Below are 15,587 nucleotides of genomic sequence, written 5' to 3' on the forward strand. Positions count from 1 at the left end.
ATTAACAAATGAGTATTAGCCCACACCATATAAAACCAATAGCCAACAATCTAATTAGTCTTCCTTTTAATCTCTAAATTAATTCATAATTAATTTAAGACTAAGACTAGTTAAATAACATGACTTCATATTAATATATTATAACTTATAATATATTAATAATCATATGTGTATAACTCTCATAAAATTATCCATAAATAGTTTGGATGAAATGCAACCCAAATGGACCATGCCGGGTCGGGTCAAGTATATACCAAATAAGTTATGGACTTAGACACATTATCCAACAGACTCCCACTTGGATAAATCTAATAACTGTATTTGCGTATGTTACTTCAGGAACCAACCAGCAATCGTAGCTCTCGAAAATTCTATTGAACTATGAAGCACCATTTTAGATAAGTGATCATATAATCCTTTGTTCTCATGATATCAGCCGGACAAATACATGGAACAACGTCGTACTTATTGTCCAGCAGTTTGTTTCCCGATTTTCGATTTGTTTGACAAAGAACTTAATCGAACACATCAATTTAGTTCTGACCGGCCGGTACATAGGTCACAACAAAATCATCGAGGGGCCCAGATATCGCTTCCATTTCTAGAAGGAACAGATAAACTTCGACTCATATACTTGTTCTACTACTTGTTGAATTGTACACAAAGGCACGTTTTATAACATCAAGTTACTGATGCGTTTACGTGCAATCAATGCACAACCAACTCATAGGTAACAACTCATATCTCTAGGTTTGAAGATTTATATGATATTACTGTCTCACGATCACTCGAGATAAATTCCATGAAGTGATACAAGTGAGCGTGGGTTTATTCCAATACTCATAACTTATGAGCACTCATGAATGTTGTAGCAACCATTGCTATGACTAAACCCATTTAGCCATCTACAAACCCGATTCATGACAGTCTTGATTCATACCTACTTCCAACATATGAACGACTGTGGAGTGTTTAAATAACTTAGTCATTCGGAAAGAATAACCTAGCTATTTTGGAAGTCAAAACATGCAAAGTGAAACACAATAATAATCGAATCCAATATGGTCTCAGAACCCTTTTGAATATAAATAGAACCACCTTTTATTTATCACCATATTGATTACGCATTATTCATTGTATAATGTTTCAAACAATCAACTTAAGACTTGAATAAAAACAACACTCGTCCCATGCTCCTGGCATGCACACTTTGTTTTGTAAACAATAGTTATGCCATACTCCAAGTATGCACACTATGTTTGTCTATGATCCTTACATTGTGATGTAGATCAATTGAACATGATTCCAATGATACTCATTTCACAATCCCAAATCCTTATTGTAAATGTGAGAATCCCCGATTCCTATCATTTACCAAAAATCTGTTAGATTTTAAAATTATATGCATTGATCCTCTTGTAATGATTATTCACAAAGTCACCAAAACCTTGTCAACAGTCATTACAAAGAATTCCAAAGAAGGTCAACTTCTATGGAACAGAAGTCTCATATTCAAAGTACATTGCTTTGAACATCCTTCTTGCATTAAGTTTTTCTAATGGTACACAGATTGAATAACTTCCTCCTATGGAGACATTTCCATAGTCCCATTTTGACTATCACTTCCGAACAAGAGTTACTTCTTTTCAGAACATGTCAATATGGTCCTGCCAAAATTAACACTATACTTCCAAATATCCCTGAGCAACCAATCTTTGGCAAACCTCAGATTTGTTCTCGACAATTGCTTAATCACTTTAGTCGTATCCAGTTCTAGACTTTTCCCTTCTAAATGCCCTGAGCATTTGGAAAATTTAGAAAGGATGAATATTATAGCACATGAAATCGATCCTATATCCGAAGCATATGGAACACGATTCATGATGTCTCACATAAAGACATGATACTAGACCAGTCTTTTGCTACAATATTTTTATTTTCCATGTTTTCAAATTTAACTATGAAGAGGGATGTCATAATCATAATCGAATTTTGAAAACGCAATATATATATATATATATATATATATATATATATATATATATATATATATATATATATATATATATATATATAGAATTTCTTCAACTTCAACCATTCCAACACAAAATTCATATATATTCTTGACTAAAGATGATTAAAATCTCAATCTAAGCTTTAGAATTGAAATGAAGTATAATTTCCTCTCCCTTAATTATAGCAAAACAACTTTTCAACCCCTGCAACTTCACGAATTGAAACTTTGTTTTCTATAATTAACATTGCTAACTTGCAACACTAAACATAATAATCATGCTCCTACTAATATGATGATTATCAGCATAACACTTATGCTCGCACTAGCTCTGACATATTTCCAGAAATCTGCTGGACTTCTGAAATTTGGATTCATACACCCTTTCTTAGATAGCTCACATGTGTGTCTAAACAATTTTCAGAACTACGAAAAGGGATGCCGTAATCATAGTCTCAATTGCTTAGGCATTTGTCATTTCTCACAAGTCCATGTTAGTGTGCCAGTTAACCACACGCGCTTCACTAACGACTTTTGAAAATGCAAATAACATAATTGATATCTACGTAAAATCTACTTAGTGAAAGCGTTTCCTCACCATCATTTTCATGAATCGGAGAGAAACCTTATGACACTTAGATTTTATAGTGTATGAGTTCCTATCCATGTGAATTTGTCAAAACCATAATCACAAGATAAGGTTAGTGACAAATTTAGCCTTACATGGATTAAACTTGTTCAATCTTAGTTTCTTGTCACCTTGGTAGCACAAGGCCCACCAATGCTTCCAAGTTGAACTCTGATAACTCACATGCAAATTCAACTTATTTGAAGTAGGTACAAAAATAAGAATTATGTCAACACGATAGGTTGCAAACCTTAAGTCGTGTGCTAGTGATAAATTATAGGTTTTACTCTTGATTACATCTTGAAACTCTTTCAGGATCTTTAGGGCTCCCACTGTCCCCTTGACATATAAGTTTCCCCAGTCAAGAACCATTCCTTGACAAAACAAATATTCAAGGGATAGTGCGGATTCTTATCAAGACTAACACTTCACACAATTGGTCTTAGTTGGTCTTTGTCTCATCCAACACATCACAACTTACCAATCTCAACTGTACAAGAGTAGAAAACATTTTACTCTTACACTTGACTAGTGTTAATAAATCTTCCTTTATGTCACTCAAGGTTACAATCTTGGAGTGTCACTCTAAGAATTGTTTTGGAACGAAGTATGACTCATCTTCTTGATTTTAACCAATCCAACAATTCATGACCTCTCTTCTTAGCCATAACAATGCACTAAGACATCCTTAGAGTATGAATTTGTGATATGGTTTCATAATCATTAAGATGATCATGAAATATGATACTAAAGTACTCTCCCATCCTTTCAGATTTGAGAAACTTTTATCTGTCTGCCTAATTTGATTCTTCTCATTTGTTTTGTCATACATTGTAACCTTTCCAATGTTACAGAATCATACTTAACCTTATAAGTATAATCATATTTACTAATCTTTAGTAAATCATGACAAATCAATCTTTGTGGTGGACCTTGACCAGCGCACACCCAGTGTACCTAATTCCTTAGTCCTTCAGTTGACTCACATATACATGTGATCAAAGAATTAGTCTTAATTTTCAAAGATGAAAATTCTCATTCATCATACAATACAACTTGTATGATTCCAAGTTTCTATCCAATTGAAACTTGGGTGATGAAAAACTTTCTTCATTTGGTAAATTCAGACACTACCACAAATAAAAGAATCAAATCCACTTTCCAATATTGCTATTACTGGAAACATATAAACAACAATTTTCCACAGATACCATTGTAAGGATATTTTTAAAATAAATAATATTAAACCCTTTTTTTCCTTTTATTTTAAAACTTTGCGGAAAAACTTATCCTTACAATCCACGTGAAAACCTTGTTGTTATCTATTCATAAGCAATATATTATAACTCTTAAGCAACAGCTCAAAATTTTGATTACCGAACCATGCGATCGAAACCCACCTTCGCAATCAGAATCAACATATACTTACTTTAAGCTTCCTATCTTTTCTTTGATTCTTAAAACATCAGCATGTGACCCATTCACATTATGTAATAAGAATCTCCAAATAGGAACTTAATAGAGTTAGACAGTGGACTTTACCCGAAGTAGAGTCAAACCTCTTAACTTGATCAACCTTATGACCTTTCAGGTGAATAGGGCAGCTTCGCAACCAATGCCCCTTCCTTTTGGCAACAAAACATATAGACCCTTTGGTAATGGCACATGAGACTATCTCAGACTTAGCCTTTCTCTTTACCATTTGGTCAACCAAGTTGACTATGGCCGATCCCTTTCCATTGGGAAGAGAAATGCTTTTCTAGATATCCAATGCTACCATTGCCAATGTCCATTTAAGGTTTGGGAAGTTGATCTTCTAATCAAATTTGCTTTACTGGTGTTCCTAATCATTGCTGATTCCACCAAGCCAAGCAAATAGATAAGACCATTAAGGGTCATGTCATAGTCTGTCTCATAGTAGTCCCAAAGAGACTCACTATGTTACTAAGAAAGTGATTGAACATCCAACTTTCACGAGACTTTGACACCCAACTCTCCCTGCTTGTCAATATGTGACTTTATCTCAAAGATGTGAGCACACATAGACTATGCTTGCCAATAGGGATTGAGTGACTTTAAACTTTTCAAGAACTTGTGGGTGAGGGAGAATAATTGGAGGAGGTGGAGGAAGCGAAGCATGATGTTGAGGGACACCATCTTCAAGAGATTTGGGAAGATTATAGTTGTCTGAACCAGACATCTATAATGGGAGAAAATCAAGTTAGTTGATTCAAAATCCTTAATATAACACCCAATATGAAATATTAAGGCTAGGACCCAACACAATATTTTATAATTTGGAAGAGGGATGCCGTAATCCAAGCTATAAAATATTTGAAGGTATGCGAATGACGATTCACCAATTTCCACCATGAAAAACGAAATAATTTATTAGGTTTTAATTAGATTTGAAATTCCTAGATCTTTTGAGATTCATTGAACTTTTCAATGGCATGTTTCAATCTCGAGTGTGCCCTCTCAAATTTTGTGACTGGGATGCCGAGGATCACAAAACAAGGTGTGAATAACCATACCAATTCACTTGGTACCCTTAATATTATCACCTAATCAATGTGCCGGTTAACCACACACGCGCCATTGATCTATGACAAACATTAAGTCACCCTTCGTGGTCCTTACTAGTCCAAGTTAGTGTGCCGGTTAACCACACACGCTCCACCAACGACTTGGTAAGGTACAAAGTGTGAATTCCATGGGCTAGCACCAAATTCACATTTTTCCTAAAGTAACTAAGATTGGGAATTAAATAAAAAATATTTAGTTACTTTATAATAATCATTATACTTTTAATGAGAATTTAAAGTCATTGTCCTACCTGTTCGGCTAACGACCCTCCACCGATCAAGCAAGCGGTGGGTGAGAGTGGACACCCATTAAGTCGCCATTTTATAGGCAACAACCTTATACCCACCTTATAGACCGGTTTCGTGAATGAGGCCTACTAACGGTAAAACGACTTGTTCTTATACATATATATATATATATATATATATATATATATATATATATATATATATAATTAACCATTAATGTTATAAATAGTATAGGTGTTGAATTTTAACTTTTAAAATTCTAAGTGTTGGAATTAAAGTTTATTAAAGTGTGTGAAACTTTTCCAAATTCCAAAACTTGAGGGCAAATTTTGAACAATTCATAAACTTTTGGATATTCATAACTTATGAGTTTAAATTAAGTGTTTTAAAGCTTTTAATGAAGAGTCTCTTGGAAATTCATTACTTGAGGACAAGTTATGGAGTCCATAAAACATTTATGGGAAAAACTCTTCAAGAAAATGTAACCTACAACTTCTTAAAAAACATTTAAAAAAATAACTTTTGGAATTCCATAACTTGAGGACAAATTAAGAATTCCATTAAAACACATTAAGATCAAGAATTAACTATAAACAATTTTCAAATAATTCCTATGATCTAACAAAACTCATATGAACATGAACATCCTCATCAACAATTTCAAGAATCATATGAACACATATAAACCTGAAATTTTGATTATAACTTTGAAATTGGTCCACCATCAACATTACCACATCAAAAACAGGTTTTATGAGTCCAAAACAGTTTAAGGTAATGATTCTAGACCAATTCCAGCACCAAAACTCGAAGATATGTTGTCTGGGGGCCCAACTCGTCGAGTGCATGAACCAACTCGCCGAGTTGGATGAGTTTTGCCTTGGACTCGTCGAGTCCCTTCATGGACTCGGCGAGTCAGCTGTGCAGACAGCATAAAATCTTCGATTTTCAGCAATTTGCATCAAGTATTCAAACAAGCAAGCCTAGGCTCTGATACCATTGTTGGGTTTTGAGCAATCTAACACTTCCTAAGTGTGCATGCAACCCTAATAAACCTTGGATCTATGTTTGTCTAAATACATGCAAAATAATAATTTTTCCAAGGTTCATAACCTATCTAACATGGCATGGGGTACTTTTAAACATAAAAGAATTAGATGAGATTACATACCTTTTGATGATGAGTTTGATTCCTAAGGAGTTTGAGGGCCAAGCACCAATAGTGTGAATGCCTCAAATGGAATCACAAATCACCACAAACTCTTGGAAAACTTTGAGAGAGTGTATACACACTATAAAATCGGTCACACACAAACACACATACTCTAGTTACACTAGTTTCACTAGTGGCTATTTCATGCAACATAAGCATGCTTATATAGTGTACATGATTAGGGTGAAACCCTAATAACCCATGACCTTTCCTTTTCCAAGGATCCATGGGTTAAAAGCTCCATGGATCATCCATGGACTTCCATACAAGCCTAGCCCATTAACAAATGAGTATTAGCCCACACCATATAAAACCAATAGCCCACAATCTAATTAGTCTTCCTTTTAATCTCTAAATTAATTCATAATTAATTTTTGACTAAGACTAATTAAATAACATGACTTCATATTAATATATTATAACTTATAATATATTAATAATCATATGTGTATAACTCTCATAAAATTATCCATAAATAGTTTGGATGAAATGCAACCCAAATGGACCATGCCGGGTCGGGTCAAGTATATACTAAATAAGTTATGGACTTAGACACATTATCCAACAGACTCCCACTTGGATAAGGACTGGACTGTGGTAAAGAACATTCTTAAGTACCTGAGGAGGACTAAGGACTGGGTCCTTACCCTCAGTGGGAGTGATGACTTAAGAGTGACATGCTATAGTGACGCTAGCTTTCAGACCGATAGATATAATTTCCGCCCTCAGTTGGCCTGGGTATTTACCCTGAATGGAGGAGCAATAACTTGGAAAAGTTCCAAACAGGATACTGTAGTTGATTCAATGTGCAAATCAGAGTACAAAGCAGCAAGGAAACTATCGTTGGAGGCGATATGGCTGAAGAACTTCATCGGAGACCTTGGAGTTGTACCAGCTATAAAGGAGCCTATGGAGATTTTATGTGACAGCGAGAATGCGGTCACCTTAGCCAAGGAACTGAGGGATCATGGTAGATCTAGACACATCGAAAGAAAATATCACTTCATATGACATCAAATAGAAGAAGGACTCCTCGTAGCAAATAGGGTATCGTAATAGGAGAACCCAAAAGATCCCCTTATGAAGGGACTGAGTAGGGTCAAGAACTTGCAGCATGCGAGGAGCATTGGGTTGAAGGACGATACTAGTTTTAATGATTAGATAGATGTTTAGAAACTTATAATAGATAAAATGTAATTGACATTTGATGATTAAATAAAAGGAGATTTATTTATGAGTAAAGTTACTATCATGTGTCAATTATTTACTATTGTTTCATTTTGCATGTTTTGACTTCCAGAATAATAAGATTATTCAAAATAGCCACATTCGGTCATACTTTAGAAGTAGGTATTGAGGCAAGACTATCATGAATTTGGCTTATATATTGTCTAAAGTGCTTAGACATAGCAATAGTTTGCTACAACATTCATGAGTGCTCAAAAGGTCTGAGTATTAGATTAAACCCACACTCACATGAATCACTTCATGGAATTTTTCACGAGTGATTGTAAGACGACAGTATCATATAGTCTTCAAACCGAGATATATGAGTTGTTGACTATGAGTTGGTTATACATTGATAGTGCGACAACGCATCAGTAACTTGATGTTATAAAACTTGTTATTGTGTATGATTTAACGAGTAGTTAGTACACACATATAAGTCGAAGTTTATCTGTTACTTTTAATCCTTGGAGGATTAAAAGTGATATCTTGGTCCCCTCGATGATTTTGTTTTGACTTATGTGCCAGGCCCGGTCAGGACTCAATTGATGTGTTCAATTAAGTTCTATGTCCAACAAATCGGAAATCGGGAAAAAAACTGTTGGACAATAAGTATGACTATGTTCCATGTATTTTTCCGCATGATATCTTGAAGACCAAAGGATTATATGATCCCTTAGCTAAAATGAAGCATCTGAGTTCGACAACGACTTTTAATAGCTACGATTGCTAGTCAGTTTTTAAGTCGTACTTGCAGTTATAGTTATTAGACTTACCCAACTAGGAGCCTGTTGGATTAGGTGTCTAAGCCCATAACTATAATTGATATGTACTTGATCCGAGAGTAACATGGTCCATTTTGGGCTGCGTTAACCAAAACAATTTGATAGGATGGATATTTGAGAAAGACGTTATTTATGATTTATTAATATATTATAATAATAATATATTAATTGAGGAATACTATTATTTAATTAGTATTGATCAAGAATTAATTTATAATTAATTTAGTGATCAAAAGAGACTAATTAAATTTACAAGGACTGATTGTGTAAATCAATAATATATATATATATATATATATATACATATATATATATATATATATATATATATATATATATATATATATATAGGTTTGGCTAATAATCCATGGTTGATTGGTGATGAGCTAAGCTTGTGTAAGTATCCATATAGTGTTACTCCATTACAAGCCTAAGTGTAAGAATTAGGGTTTACACATAACCCTTGGAATTCTACACTATATATATGGGAAAAGTGAATATACCCTTAAGGGTATATAAGCTTAGGTACCCAAATACATTATAATACGTTGTTTTGTGTCATATAATACATTCTAATTGTCCACTATTCTTATAATTTAACTTCTAACTTGATTTACTTCCATGATTTTTATGAATTACATATTTATCTTTCTCTTATATAATTTTCATTTTCAACTACAATATATATAGCCTAGTAGGTAATCGGCAAAAACATTTGATGTAAGAGGAAGATAATAGTGAAATTTCGAAAACCTTAAATGTAAATCAAGTTAGGGGTTGAAGTTTAATAACATTATAATGAATATATCAAACAAAACAACGTATTATGATATGTTTGGGTACCTAAACTTATATACCCTTAAGGGTATATTCACTTTTCCCTATATATATATATATATATATATATATATATATATATATATATATATAGGGATGTCAAAAAGTCACGTGGGACCCCGAATCCTTGGGGCCCGATCCCGAATGGGGGATATTTGTTTAAAAAATCGAAGATGGGGGTGGGGGCGGGGGCAATGTTAACCCCCATTTTTAGTTTCGGGGGCGGGGGCAGGGTGGGTAGTCCCGTCCCGAACCCCCAATGGAGACCCCGTTAATATATTATTTATATTAATTATAAAAATATAATAAATAATACCAATGTTTTTTGAACTTCCAAAATTCAATTAAATATCATGTTTGTAAGCTTATAGTATAACATTTTTAAGATGTTATAAATTTTTTTAAAAATATATAAACTTATGCTATAAATAACTATTTGTTTTTATCGAAAATGGTTTCTTTTAGCTCAAAAATAACTTCTTTTAGCATAAACAACACCTTTGTTTGCCCAAAAAAAGAGTCAACCCAAACGGGGGCGGGGAAACGGGGATAGGGGCGGGGGTAATCCTGGGATTTGGGGCGGGGGTGGGGATGGGGAGGCTAGAGATTTCGGGGGCGGGGGAACAGGAAAATTTCGGGGGTAGGGGCGGGGGATGCAATCCCCACCCCGTTTGCCCCCATTGACATCCCTATATATATATATAGTTATATTACCCCTTGGCCTAAAAAAGACACACTAGTCATCTTAGAGATACTATAGTCGATTCTTGTGTGCCTCTAAACCTCTCTCTCAAGTTCTCCAATTGTTGGTGGTGTTTTGTGAACCATTTGAGGCATCACACTTGAGTTACTAAGTTCTTAAAGGACAAATACAACAAGGAACAACAAAAGGTAATATTCTAACTAGTTTTATGATTCATGTATCAAGTTGTATGCTAGTTTAGGCTTCATGCTTTGGAAAATTGTTTATTGCAAGTATAACTAGAGTAAAGTTAGATCCAAAGAATTAGGGTTATATGTGCATCATAGGAGTGTTATAGTGCTCAAAACCCATCAAACCGACCATCACGGTCTGAGAAGATAGAGACCAAAACCCCATGGCGAGCAACTATTTCGCAGATATATACATCGGATAGCTTCTCGCTCAACGTGCTCTCCCGAATGGGTAGAAAATGGGCACTCATGGTCAATTGATCCACGATGACCCAAATAGCGTCGAAACCCCTTGCCGTCTTTGGTAGCTTGGTGATAAAATTCATCATGATCTGCTCCCATTTCCACATAGGAATCTCCATAGGCTGCAACTTTCCATGCGGCCTTTGATGATCGACCTTGACCATCCTGCAGGTCAAGCACCTCTCAACGTACCAAGCGATCTCTCGCTTCATGCACGCCCACCAGTAAGTCAGTATCAGATCCGGGTACATCTTGGTGTCCCCTAGGTGAATAGAGAAATGAGACTTGTGAGCCTCCTCCAAAACCATATGTCTGACCCCACCAGACATCGGAACGCAAACCCAACCACAACGGGTCAATAGTCCACGACTATCCTGCACAAATCGGATGATCTCTCCCCTGATCCTCTCAAGCTCCCAGTTCTCTTGCCGCACACCCGTAGCAGAAGATTCCCTGATCCTCACAAGCTTTTAGGTACTTGACTACATCCAACCACATGTGATGTCTCATGTTCCAGTTCGGATGATCCATGATGTGTCTCAAACTCTTGTGGTCCATGTATATGGTACATCGGACCCCATAGAGATAATGTCTCCAAATCTTGAGAGCGAATACCACCGCTCCCAGCTCCAGATCTTGTGTGGGATATCTCGACTCATGCGGCTTCAGCTGCCACGGAGCATAGGCTATAACTCATCCTCTCTTCATAAAGACTGCTCCAATCCGGTGATCGATGCATCACAAAACACTACGAAATCCTAAACTCCCTCAGGGAGTGTCAAAACTGGCGCCTCGCACAATCATTGTCTCAAAGTCTCAAATATAGTCTTCCGCTCAACACCCCACTGAAAATCCACCCCCTTACTCTTCAGATAAGTGAGGGATACTGCAATCTTGGAGAAATCATGTATGAATCTCCGGTAGTACCCTGCCAATCCCAAGAAGCTCCTGATATCCGAGGGAGATTTCGGAACCTCCCACTGCATAACCGCCTCGATCTTGGACAAATCGACCAAAATCCCCTCCTGGTTAACAAGATGCCCAAGGAACTGAACCTCTCGTAACCAAAACTCACACTTCGAGAACTTGGAATAATGTCGTTCTTGTCTCAAGACTCCTAATAGTTCACAGAGATGCTCCTCATGGTGCTCTCTAGTCTTGGAGTACACCAAGATGTCATGTATAAACACAATGACCGAGCGATCAAGCATCGTTCTACATACCTGATTCATCAGGTCCATAAATACTATCAGCGCATTGGTGAGCCTAAACGGCATCACCACGAACTTGTAATGTTCTTATCGAGTCCGGAACACGATCTTCTCCATGTCCTCCTCCCTAAACCTGACCTGATGGTAGTCGGACCTCATGTCTATCTTGGAAAACCAAGATGCTCCCTCCAACTGATCAAAAATATCATCTATCATCGAGAGTGGATAATGGTTCTTCACCATTAACTTGTTCAACTCCCGGTAGTCAATGCACATCTGATGTGAACCATCCTTCTTCCTAACAAAGAGAATCGATGGTCCCCATGGAGAACAGCTTAGTCAGATGAACTGCTTAACTAGCAGTTCCTATAATTGAGATGGCAACTCCTGCGTCTCGGGTGGTTCCAATCAGTATGATGGTAACTCCTGCATCTCGGGTGGTGCCAGTCAGTACGATGCCTTTGTGATAGGGGACGCACCTAGCACTAGGTTGATCCTGAACTCGACCTGCCTCTCAAGAGGTACTCTGGGAACTCTCTAACCAATGGAACCTCAGAAATCGAGACTTGATTACTCACCCGCATATCCATCACATATGCCAAATAATCCGCACACCCGTGTTGAATATATTGTTGAGCCACGGAAGCTGAGAAAAACCCTAAACCTAATTTGGTACCCTCATCGTAGATAACCAGTTCTCCCCTACTTGGGGTTCGAACTACCACCCGCTGACCCTCGTAGTCGATCATGGCACCGAAGTGACTCAGCCAATCCATACCCACTATCACACATACATCCCACATGAGGATCGAAATCAAGTCTATCGGGAAGGATACCCCGAAGATCTCCAGAAAGCAACTCTGATAGACCGAAGAAGCTGAAATCTTGTGTTCATTGGCGATAGAAACTCGCAATGGACACTCAAGCTCCCCTGTAGGCAAACCGAAATCCCTACTGAACGATCGAGAAACAAAAGAGAGACTCACACTGGAGTCAAATAATACCAATGTAGTTAAGTAGTTCACTAAAAACGTACCTAACATACGTACAAGCACATAAGCATAAAAACAGATATAATCAATAAGATAAAAAGATGGAAACATACCAGCCACAAATCCGGTGTTGTCCTGGCCTCATCGACTGTAAGCTGAAAGGTGCATCCTCGAGCCTTTAGAGGCTCTGCTCTACCCTGACCCCGTCAGTAATCCTCAGTGTAGCCGGCGCTAGAGCATGCACCGGTCTGACAACGAGCAATGGACATTTGGTCTTCACGTGACCAATCTGATTGTAGTGGTAGTAAATCCTCATATCCTGAACCTTGGCTAACTGGCAGAAATCCTTCGTAAAGTGCCCCTCCTTGGCATATTTGAGCATGCACCACCAAATCTACACACCCCATAATGGCCCTTCCCGCACTTCCCACAAGTGCATCCATGTTGGCCCCCAGACCTAGTATCAACGGTCTTAGATAGTTTCGGCACTAGCTGCAACTGCGTCGGGGCCAGCCTCTACTCCCACAACAGTAACTTAATCTCAAGCTCTCGCCGCCTAGCGACCTCCTGTAACTCCATCAATGTATCACAACATTGGATAGAAACAAACTATCAGATGTCAGTCTTAAGCATGTTCAGATAACATGTCATATGAGCCTGCTCGGAAGAAACATCTAGGAAAAACATCTCCCTCTTAGTGAACATACGGGTGATCTTCGTCACACACTCCGTAACCTACCTCAAATCCAAAAACTCGTGTGCCAGCCGCTCGTGCTCAACCCATGGAATGTAGCTAGCGTGGAACATCTCTCTGAACTGATCCCAAGTAACTACAACTCATCAGTATACAACCATGTCATCAACCTCCACCAGTCCTTTGCTTCGGACCTCAGCAGGTTCAGAGCATACCTAACCTTCTGTTCAGTAGGACATGAGCATGTAAAGAAGCATCCTTCCATGTCAGATGGCCACCTCATGGCTATGATCGGGTCCTGAATCCCATAAAAAGTAAGGGGCTTCATGTTATCGAAGTCCTGGTACTGAAAAGCCTGACTGGCCCCACCACCAGCGACTGCTACAACAGCAGAGGCTGCAGCAACAACCGTCTCAGCAATGGCTGCATAAAGCTCATCAAAGTACTCAACCATAACAGTCTTGATAGACCTAAACATCTCCGAAAACTATTCCCGGAATAGTATAGCAATCTCATCATGCAGGATCTCCTGAATCCTATCGTCCAACTCATCCGGTCTCATCTGAACAATAGTCTCAGGCACTACTGGTCCATCCAAACTGTCAGCTCCTGATCCTGACCCGGATCCGGTCACAAATCGCCTCGTAGTCACCATACTGAAAATACACAAGGAAAATATCAGATATTATGTATAATAAAAGGGAACCAACTCCCAATCAAAACCCTAGGGGTTGTGACCTCCTTGCTACGTGTATGGGTCCTGTGCTTTACGTAGTACGGGCCCATACTACCTTCCACACCTACCCATATTTGCACCAAGTATCATCACAACACCGTAACAATATACATCAGCATAGAAGAGCACTCAATCTTCACTCCTAGAGGAGGGCTAAATATCTCATAACTGACCGTCTGACTCCGCACAACTCATCCATGAAACTTCCATCAACCCTACCACACTTGTGTATGTTAGTCATACATAACGCTGGACCCTATACACATTCGAATATTTGATCCTACCCTAGTCCCTTCATCAAACAAGAACAGGGAATAGGACAAACCAAATATTCTCATGCTATAAGATCTTAATTATGTACAACTATGATGCATACACTAAGCAACTAAAGTAATGATGACAATTTTATATAAGCAAAACCCTACGCTATCAGGTATCATATAATGAGGAAATTCTATCATGCAATTCCTGAAGATCCCTAGCCTATCACAAGCATATTATTCTAACATATCACAATATAAAATATTTGTATGGTATTTTGGGATCTACTTACTGGCTCCGGCTGATCGTACACTCTGCATCCTCCTTTAGTATTTTTGAAAACCATTGAAAATCACATTAAAAATCTTTTCCTTAGTTTGAGATTGAATTCACATGATTGTTCCTCCAATTCACTCAAACCAAGGCTCTAATACCGACTTGTAACATCCATAAAAATTCGTGAAAACTTAAAACTTTTCAAACATTCCAAAAACACCATTTAATTGCAAATTATATCCAAAATAGTTTATATCAAAGTATCCTAGAAATCAAAATCATAAATTATGAAGAGGTGCATGATCACACCTTCTCCTTCCCGCGATCATCTAAAGTACTTGAAACAAAATCCAAAACTGTAAGCCTGAAGCTTAGTGAGTTCCCCCAAAATACCAACGCCATACTAATCATAACCATATCATAGCAAACAAACAACATGCATATAGAGTCTACAATATGTCTTAACCATCCTCACCAGGCCTACAATCTATCTGGCCCACTCTCAGAACCTTCATCATGTCTGGTATGCCGACCCGAGCCGACAGCCTGTCTGGACCGTTCTCTGGGCCTTTGGCCTAACTTATATGCCATAATGGGTCTGCAATCTATCTGGTCCGTCCTGGGTCTGTTGGCCTTCAGCACAAAGTAGGTCCTGCCTCAACCCAATCCCACGTATACAATCAACACATAAATATCATAAGCT

Source organism: Lactuca saligna, chromosome 6 (genome assembly GCF_052625555.1).
Source record: "Lactuca saligna cultivar CGN05327 chromosome 6, ASM5262555v1, whole genome shotgun sequence".
NCBI classification, from domain to species: Eukaryota; Viridiplantae; Streptophyta; class Magnoliopsida; order Asterales; family Asteraceae; genus Lactuca; species Lactuca saligna.